Raw genomic sequence first — 10,678 nt, 5'->3', positions numbered from 1 at the left:
GAATCATACAAGCTGAATGCTGCTCCACCATGTTGCGTTCCAACTCTTGTTACAGAAATATGCGTGACCCTGACAACCTGAGGGTTCTGGTTGGTTCATAATGAACCAGGAGATCAGAGATGTATTTCGCCCGAGACCATTCAGAGATTTATAAGCCAGCAGCAGGATTTTAAAATCTGTTCTATATTTACACTGGCATACAGGAAGCCAGTGTAAATATTTTAGAACTGGAGTTATATGGTCCACTCTCTTGGTCTTAGTGGGGACGTTCTAAACTAACTGCAGCTGTTTGATTGGTTTTTTGGGGAGATCCGTGAGAACAGTGTTACAGTGGTCCAGTCTGCTGAATATACAGTATACATACAAACCCAGTGATTCTTTTTTTTTTTTTTTTGTGGGTGGGGGGGTGACATCCACTGCCAATCCAGGAAGCAGGAACACACGGAGGCACACGTCAAGCACTGGAAATCTGCAACAAAAACCACAAACAAAACGCAAAACCAACAAAACTAACACGGAGCCGACCAAAACACAAGCAGCAATCAACCCAAATCACAGTCTGAGCTAAGCTACCGCTAACTAACCCCAAAAACTACAGAGCAAGCATGCAGGTGAACAAGCCAGTGTGTATGTCTATGTGTGTGCGTGTATGTATATGATTAAGCGTGTGTGTGTGTGTGTGTGTGTGTGTGTGTGTGTGTGTGTGAGTATGCGTGCGTGTGTGTGTACATGTCTTTGTGGCTATGTGTGTGTGTGTGTATGTGTATGTATACGTATGTGACTGAGTGGCTATATATGTTTGAGTGTGTGTGTGTGTATGAGCGTGTATATGTATGTGTGGCTAAATGTAACTGTGTGTGTATGCATATGTGTGGCTATGTGTGTGTGTGTGTGTGTGTGTGTATGTGTGCATGCATTAATGTATGAATATGTATACGTGTACGTGAGTGTGTATATGTCTATGTGGCTATGTGTATGTATGTGGGTATGTGTGTGTATGTGTGTATGTGTGTGTGTGTGTGTGTGTGTGTGTAATAAACCAAACAAAGCTCCACCTGAAGTGTATCTATAGTGGGGGAGGGGGGGATCAACCCCGCCACCCGCGAGACCAGGGGCCGACCAGGAATAACCCGGAACCCAGGCCACCAGCAACCCCACAGAGGGGAGAGGTAGGAAGGAGGCAACCCACCGCCAGCGAGGCCCCCCGCCCGCCGCCGGGACGCCCGCCGCCGGGCACCCCTCTGGTCCGTTGTCGGGCCCGTTGTCGGGCCTGCGCGGGTGTCGCCCTGTTGGGGGCTACCCTCTCTCCGGGCCCCTCTCCGGTCCCCCCCGCTGCCTCCTTGATATGTTCTTTAGGTGATAAAAGGCTGACTTCACTACTGTCCTAATGTGGCTGTTAAAATTCAGGTCTGAGTCCAGAACCACTCCCAGATTCCTGGCTCGGCTATTTGTTTTTAACTTTACTGCTTGAGTGCTGACTTAATATCTTTCTTCCTTGGCTCCAAACACTATTATTTATGTTTTGTCTTCATTTAACTGAAGGAAATTCTGGCACATCCACTCTTTAATTTTATCAATGTTTGAATTGGATTATAGTCTCCTGGCGAGATGGTTACATAGATTTGTGTGTCATCTGCGTAGCTATGGTAACACATTTTGTTCTTTTTTATAATTTGAGCATAGTGGGAGCATATAGAACAAAAGAGGCCCCAGAACTGAAACTTGAGGAACTCCACATGTTATATTTGTTAGATCTGATTTGTAGTTACCTAAAGACACAAAATAGACCCTGTCTTTCAGATAGGAGTCCCACATGGCAAGTGCTGTGCCAGAAAGTCCCGACCCAGTTCCTCAACTGGTCTATCACGATGTTCTGGTCAACTGTGTTGAATGCAGCAGAGATCCATGTAAGACCAGGACGGAAATGTTGCCACACTGGATGAGGACCCCAACTCTCGATTACATGTCCCCACTTTATATTAACTGGTCAAATATGTGTTGTGTGAACCTTGAAACTTGCACAGTATGATTATTTTTGACAGGGCTTGCTGTCTACAGTTTAAAGCCTCAATGAACAAGATAAAAGTAAAAAAAGCAACACTTCCCAGTCCTTTGTTGGTGCAGATGTTTTAAATGTCTACACCAACATTGCCTCACTTTAATTCCGTAATGCCCTACCTTTTCTTGAAATATTAGTTCATTTACTTGTGTCCTTCAATAAGTTACCATTCAATCATGGATCTGTGGCCAAACATGGATCTGTATTTTGCTCCTTGGCATAATGACAGTTAAGAACCTCTGTAGGTGTAAAATGTGTGGAAGTTGATTAAAACTGAGGGAAGCACTCCACTACCTGCCCGGCATTTGAAGCACTCTTTATCCTGGATATGATGAGACCAAAAGGTGCCTCTAGATTATACTAGACAGGCATACCGGCATGGCAGCAGATAGAGGCAAATGCAGAGCAGTGAAATAAAGGGCCTCTTCACACTGTCAGTTAATAGTGCCAGACTGAAGAGCAGGGTGGAGGGGAACCTCTGTGCTGTCTGACCTCATGAAGGGCTCTCGGTGCAGGGCTTACGGCCTCCTCTCTCTCTCCATGACTACCACCCCTGTGGCCCACTGGGGTCACAGCTAGCCCCACAACCTACTCTGTTCACTCAGTAATGGGGCCTAAATGAACTCCTGAAGGGGATTAAAACCCTCATTTTCCCCACAGCCTTTATATAGATGGTATTTTATTTTATTTTCCTTAAAATAAATTAATTCATGTTTCTTCTGTATAAATTTTAAGCCACACAGTATTGACAGGAATATGCTGTAATATAGGCTACTTACGATACAACATATTGAGGAAAAGATACACTTCGGTTGTGTAGTTGAGGTGAAAACACTTCAGCAGGAGACAATAACCATCTGTACATGTATGTGACTAAAATGGACCTTTGATCAGTATTGCATTTATGGTCTGCACTTATAACACTTTTTTAATCTTGTCAAGGTTTTACTAAACACTTTACAGTGTGTTTTCTCTTTCACCCATTCATACAAACACACCCATGTAGCACTCTGTGTAACCCAGTGAACATACTGGCCAAGAGGCAACATCCTTTTTGCAGTTCCTTGAATGACCACTGGGGAATAGTTCCAAAAGCTAGTCAATCTCCATGTACCCTCTTGCTAAAATGTGCAACTTTAAAATAAGTATATACATTTTTTTTTAATTAATAAGCATTTTAATAGCCTTGTTTTTACACTTATGAGCAGTAGACAAACCATGACCTTTTACTAATGTCAGTAGTTGCACTAGTAGTAGTATTGGCAGTTGTACAGCTACCTGATATGATGCATAGGGGGTTAGTGTGTGCATCTCAGATGACCCTGCAGAGCCACTTCTGAAGTGAACCAGCAGTTTTTGCTTCGTCTCAGGTTAACAAACGCTTTTCTTTGCTTTTTTTGGATGGATGGAGGATATACTGTGTATCCAGGAAACCAGGTGGAAGAGCAGCAGGGTTGGAAGACTTGGATGAAGATAGAAATCATAATTGCTAAAATGAAATGACAGAGCTCTCTGGGAGGAAAGAGCAGTGGTTGGCAGAGACGTCAGTGGTCATGTAGATGAAGGGAACAGATGATACAAAGAGGTGGTGGACAAGTACGGTGGTAAATGACAGGCACATGGAAGGACAGATGGCAGTGGACTTTGAAAGAAGGATGGAAATGGCTTTGGTGAATATGTATTTGAAGAAGATGGAGGAACACGTGGTGATGTAAGAGTGGCAGTAGTGGAAGCAGGTGGGCAGTATTCAGGGATTAAAGTTCTCCGTCTCTAGACGGATTTCCGTCAATTGGAAAATGAGGGAAGAAAAAAAAAAAAAAAAAAAAGCTTTGCCTGTGCGTTTTGTTGTGGTACAGTTTAGACTAGCCAATTAAATCATGTTAGGCATTAAACTGACGCTGTTGTAAACCAATAAAGCTGCCAGCGCCTTGGATTAGCCAATCAAAAACAGAGGAGGCGGTGTTGGATCAGTAAGGGAAACTTTGGAATTTGGGGACAAGGATTGGCTCTAAGGGCTGGGTCGGTCGGGCTGGGGTGCGAAGCGGGGCTGGGCTCGAGCCGCGGCTGGGGGAGCAGTCGCCCTCCTCCCCCCGCAGCCGGAGGCGCGGTCGTCCGGCCCGCCTCGCGGGGGGCCTCTGTCCAGCGGCGTTTGCGCGTCGTCGGGCGGGGGTCTTTCTTGCGGGGCGGTGTCCGGCGCCGCGCGGAAGGCGGACCGGTGGGGGGGATCGGGTACGGCGGATGGCGGCGGCGGCTCTGGACGCGCGCCGGGCCCTTCTCGCGGATCTCCCCAGCTGCGGCGCTCGTCGGGGACCCGTTAACGTGGGTCCCCCGGCAGGTCGCCTCTAAATTTACCACCTTTCAGAAATAGAAATAAGGAACGCCTGATTTCAGCAGCGCATGCGCCAAAAAAAGGGACATCCCCAAAACTTCTAAACTGCATAGAAATATATTTATTTTATATGAAAAAACAAAATGCTTTAATTTAAAGTTTAAAGTGCTTTAATAGCATTGGACTTGCACGACTGTACAGACAGACAACCATACCAGTAACTGAAATAGTCTCCTATGCTACGTATGTCCACATCAGCCCAGATGTAGAATATAACCTACAGGTGAAGGTCGGAACATTAGAATATGGTGTAAAAGTTAATTTATTTCAATAATTCAATTTAAAAGGTGAAACTAATATATTACATAGTCTCAATGCATTCAAAGCAAGATATCCTAAGCCTTTATTTGTTATCATTTTGATGGTTGAATTGTTTATTGATTTCATAAAATCAATTTTTTTTAGATTTTTTATTTGGGGTTTTCATAAACTGTGAGCCATAATCACCAAAATGATAACAAATAAAGGCTTGAAGTATCTTACTTTGAATATGGGTAATAAAATATTTGTTTCACCTTTAGTTAAATTTACTACGAATTAAGTTTTGCGATATATTCAACTTTTCCGACCTTCACATGTATATTATGACATCAATAAATAAGAGCATAATATGTGTCTGTATTGGTTCAATACGGAACGCAACTTTTAATTCACAATTACGTAACAATTACGTATTCCTCGGCCGGCGTCTATCAGCTAAACTTAGAACTGGTGCGGACCAGGGGAATCCCACTGTTTAATAAAACAAAGCACCTCGAAGGCCCATGGGGGTGTTGACGCAATTTTGAAAAACCTTCTTCTCAACAATAACATCATCATCTCTTTGTCTGCACTAACACCATCATTGATGGTCCATGAAACAGTCCAGGATGCTTTCATCACCTTGGCCAAAGCCTTGCCAAGTGCAGTGACATCAGAGCAGCCGGTCAACTGGATGAAGAAGTGCGAGATTACCAGGTTGACTCAGATCTAGGAGAACAGGCCTAAGGCTTTAATGAGAGGACTGCACAAATTGATGTATAAATTAAAAGCAAACTGACAATAATAAAACTACTCAAAATCACCTTGCTCCTATAAAATGCTATTGGTCTCGAGTATTTAAATAGTGTTGGTTAAAGTCTTCTTACACCTTAAATGCTGTATTAGAAAACAGAAGGGCTAATACAGCATTTGACTTTTTTACTTGAAACTTTTGGGAAGCGGCCGCACGGCAGAAAAGGGGCCATTCTTAAAGTGTGGTGCAGCGCATAGATGGCGGGGGAATATGAACTGGGATGAAAAAAAAATTTCAGTCAAAAATATTTTTTTTGCTTTAATCCCTGAGTATTGTTTACACAAGGTGAAATCAGAAACAGCTTTGAGAAAAGGTGGCAATGGGAGTATATTATTGCCAGACAATGGAAGGTAGTTTGTAGGATGACTCTGGTGGTAAAAAAAGAAAAGAATAGCAGAATATCAAGTAGTGGAAGTTGCACGATGAGGGTTTCTAGCTGTGTGACTGAATACAGGAAACACTTTTACTACTGGTTAATGAGCAGACAATGTAATGTGTAAGGTGGTATAACATCATGTGTTTTTTTGCTTAGCGTCCCATCACTTCTGGTTCTGAAAGTGCATTTTGAAGAGGGTGGAGTGGTTCCTTGCACCACTAGTCTGTACCAAACGTTGATCAGGGCTCATTCCATATTTTTTAAATGAATTTACTTGCTCTCATTGGTCTCCTCTCATTCTTCCTCCTCCCGTCTTGTTTGCCTGTGATGACATGTCACAGTGAAGAATGCAGTCATATGAGGGGTTATGTGGGGTTGAATTCGAGCACTCTCATCTCTGCGGTAATTAGGTATGTGGGCATTTAAGAGCCACTGTGATTACTTGAGTCACATTTGGGATCTATTTTTCTGCATTTCATGCAAACCTGTTTTTCTCATAAGTTTTACTCCTTTATTGTTTTTTTTTTCCATTGTTCTCTTTTTAACTTTATCTGTCACTCTAAAATGCCTTTTCACCCACCACTCCCCTTTCTTCTCTTTCTTCTCCTTTATCTCACCAAACCCTTCCATCCTCCTTGTCCACGTTTTCCAATCTCCCACAGCATTTCTCCTCAGCGATTGAAATCTTCCTCTTTCTCTCTCTCCAAGTCAGGTGACACCAGCCAGACCACTAATTAGAATTCTGTCACTAAGTAAATGCATTGTGACCAGTGGCTGACAGGTCTCCGTATGTGTGTGTGTGTCCACACGCGTGTTAGTGTGTGACAGTTTGGGCAGCTTGTTGGCGGTGACGATGGCAGCCGCCTGGCATTTTTAACGTGGCAAGGTGCTGCTGTCGCCACTGACCTGACAGTCATTTAAATTACACAGAGGATGGCTGCTCTGTGTGTGCTGGTGCGTGTGTGTGAGTGTGTGTGTGTGTGTGTGTGTGTGGAGACAATGAGAGAGATTGAGCCAGGACCATTAGTAGCTGCGGATAATTTACTGACTTGCAGGTTGACTGATTGTGTGTAGCTGACTGGCTGACTCACTGACTCATTGTTAGAAAACAGACAGACAGACAGATAGGCAAGGCTTGCTTACCATGTCAACTCACCGATATAACATAAATCTTTCTGGTTTTCTTTTCTTCCCATGCTCACACACTCACACATGCAAACTAAGGGAGAAGACACAATGTAAGGACAGTGAAAGAAGGGTACAAAAAATGTTAGAAAAGTCTGAAAATCAGTGTTTGCAGTTTGAATTATTTTTTTAAAAAGAGAGAGGGAGAAACAACAGTGATCCTGAAGGTGGAGATAAATCTATAAAAAGTATTTACCTGTACAAGTTTTCATCCTCACTGTTATCAGGTTGTTTCACAAAGCTCCCCATCCTTGTTGGAAATGCCAAAACAACAGAAAAAAAGATAAACCTCTTTTTAGAGCGATCAGGTTTTTCTTTGTTTTTTGTTTATTTGTATTTTTTTTAGCATAAATGTAAATAATTGTATGCAACAAGTCACAATTCAGATAAAAATGTGATTCTTAAATATCAGAATAATAAAAAAACAAAAAAAAAATTCTTTGCATTCATGATAGTTCCAGTGTTTGTTAATTCAACTCGTTTGGAGAGCATTTTCTTAAAAGTCCATTCAAGCTCATGTAGAACCAAATTAAATATTGATGCAGTGGACATCATGCACCACGATGCTGCAGTCCATACCCGTCTCACATCAAGAATTCTTAATTATGACGAGAAATTATAGAAAAGAAAACAATGAATTCATACTGAACACTAATAAATCTAACTACAGGTTTCCTCTGTTTTTTAATAATGGATAGTTTTTAATGATTATCTGTGAAAACACCAATTATTTGGAGATTGACTTATGTTTACCACATTATCCGTATTTGCAACTGTGCACTCTCTGCTCTCTGTAAAATGAGATAATGTGTATAAGGTGGATAATGTACCTTTCACACAGTTGTTCAGGTGTAGTGTAATAGGATATATTGCACTAAACATGTATTGACATCAATGTAATAGCTTCCTCTGCATAGAAAAAACTACAACCTGCCTGTTCATCCAATAACTTCAGGGCATGCGCTTCTCTGGATTACGACATAGACATGGAGGTAAAATGCTGTCATAATCTCAAACTAAGTAACAGATATAAATTTAGTAAAACATAAAAAGACCATCGGATAGTATCACAAATTCAAAATGATCAACAAATAATTAGAATAGTCCTTGTTTTACAAATATGTGAAAACTCTTCATCTTGGTGCCAGTTAGACGTCAGACACGGTAGTTCGCCATAATGACAGTTGTGGACTTTGAGTGCATGTGGCTTGGATCAACCAATGCTCAACCTGGCCTGAAGTTAGCCGTGTAAATATGTGATCATCAGTTAGCTTAAATAATGATGATAATAATAATAATCGATAATAACAATGTTACCTTGCCTGCTGATGTGAATGATTGAGTTGACAGCTTCTCAAATTCTGTTTGTAGCCTACATCTAAGGATTGAAGATGAAACTGCAGATGACAGCTTGTTGAATGGACCCACCTCACACTTGAGCCCCAGCGTCTCCTCGTTCCTTTTATCATAGAAGTCCAGGTACTACAAAATGTCTTCGAGACACGACCGCATTATTTCTCCCAAAGCAGTTTTGGCATCCCAAAAACCTCAGAACAACTTACAGGGCCTCGCCAGACGGTTGCCTTTGGCGAGCCAGTGCACCTTGGCGTTGAAACATCTCATTGTCACTCTGCTGTCTGAGGAGTCAGTGCACAGACCATGATTTTATTTATGACTCTGATAGCTATGCTGAGTGACTTGTGGAGTGAAGCGCTGAGGTTTTTTTAACCTTAAAATAGGCTGGTCCAACATGGTACCGCCCCTTTTGAGTAACGCTATGGTAATTTTTTTTGCTAAGCTTATTCTTCACATTAAATTAGATTTTGTGAAATTTCAAGTTGGCAAAAGAAAAGTTGACATGTTTCGGTAACAATGCCAAAGGGATACAATAAAAGGATTTACTTTTTCAACAATCTACAAGTTGCACTTGTATATATACCACTTCTAGGAGCAGGATACACCGGTATGTTTAACTGAGACGTTTGTCCGCTTGTACAGTAGCATCTGGCACTCCAGTACTCTTCCTTAAAGAAAAAGTGCAGCACAAAAAGAGCAAATTGAAATGAAATAATTAGACAATAAAAGGTCCCAAATTATTTACACTTTTATTTTGAAAGGCAAAGTACAGGCCAAAGTATAAGAAGAACAAGCGCTTAATACCCTCTAGTGCTAAACAGACGAAAGCCCTGAAAGAAAACGGCACTCTGAGGCGCAGCCCGGGAAACAGGCCACAATGACAGCAGCATGGTAAAACACCTCTAATGCATCTCTGTGGAGTTTTACTGCTTCTTGTATAGCGGCAAGGACACACACGTGACGCGGGACTCCACATGCATGCACAAGAACGCAAATAAACCAGTGGTCGGACCACTTGAGATTCACATTTTTGTTTGTGTTTCCCAACAACCTTGCGTGCATAGTGTGGATATTTATTATTCACTCTTTTGTTTTGCACACAGACAACATGCTTGCTGCAGAGGAGAGGGAAGGAGGAAGCGGTGGGGGGGTGGGGGGATAAATAACAGTGATAAGTCTTGTCTTGTCAGAGGAGAGGAGAAGGGCTGAGTGACATACGATTGGTCTCCCGGTCGTGAAATATGCATGGCTTTTTCAGCAGCCAGAGGAGAAGAGTTAATTTAGGCCCCTCGCTATGCTCGGGGTAATTAAAAGAGATGATCGATAGTCCCACCACCCATCCACCCCCGGGACTGATAACAACCGCCACACACACACGCGCTGGCACGAGCAAACAGGCGCTAACAATGCACAGGCTACTGCAAGGAGTGTACATGTAAACAGCAGTGATGCTCCCGCCTCTGAAGAACAAAAAGAAATAAAAAAAACATATAAATAAAGAAGCAGGCTCAACAATGACACCGTAAGCAAGGCGTTGACAGAAAATTGACAACACTCTGTTTTTAATAAAAACTTGAACTTCATTGTATCCAGTTTGTTACTGCAATTTCTGCCTTTGATGACATTTCTATTTATTCATTTTTTTTCTAAATTGTGCAAACCTTTTTTTTTTTTTTTTACCGTAACAGACCACAATCACTATAAACCAAATTCAGATTACATACATATTCAAAAAAAACAACAACAAATAAATAAACCAGTATCATTGGAAATGAATAAATACAAACATCTTTAAAGTTATCCAGGAAATGTTGGACATTACAAGCACTGTTTCCCATGAAGTATCTTATGAAGTTATTGTAAATAAAACTAGGGAAATAAGCAAGAGATGTTTCTAAAAACAATATTTGTCCAATGTTATGGGCAACAGTGTATAATGGAAACTACGTCATTAAGAACTCAGTGGGTTCAAACTTGCTTCTTTTCAACTCCTACAAAACATTTTTTACCAACGACAGTATTAAACAATTAAATTAAACAGGAATCACACATGTCACATAAGACGAGTCTCCAACATGAACTGAATTCCTGGATAATCTGAGTATAACTTTAAATTTGTGTCATAGTTTCCTGTAGATCTACAGGTCGCCCCCTTCGCCATGTTGCGTTCTGGCCTTGGAGTCATAAACCAAGCATTAGCTCTTGAGAGAGCTTTTCAAATTTTTTATGTTCACCCAGTTCCTATACTGAACTTTTAAA

This window comes from Cololabis saira, chromosome 10 (genome assembly GCF_033807715.1).
Source record: "Cololabis saira isolate AMF1-May2022 chromosome 10, fColSai1.1, whole genome shotgun sequence".
Classification (NCBI taxonomy): Eukaryota; Metazoa; Chordata; class Actinopteri; order Beloniformes; family Belonidae; genus Cololabis; species Cololabis saira.
The sequence above is the reverse complement of the archived record's forward strand: the minus strand, read 5'-3'. Positions refer to the sequence as shown.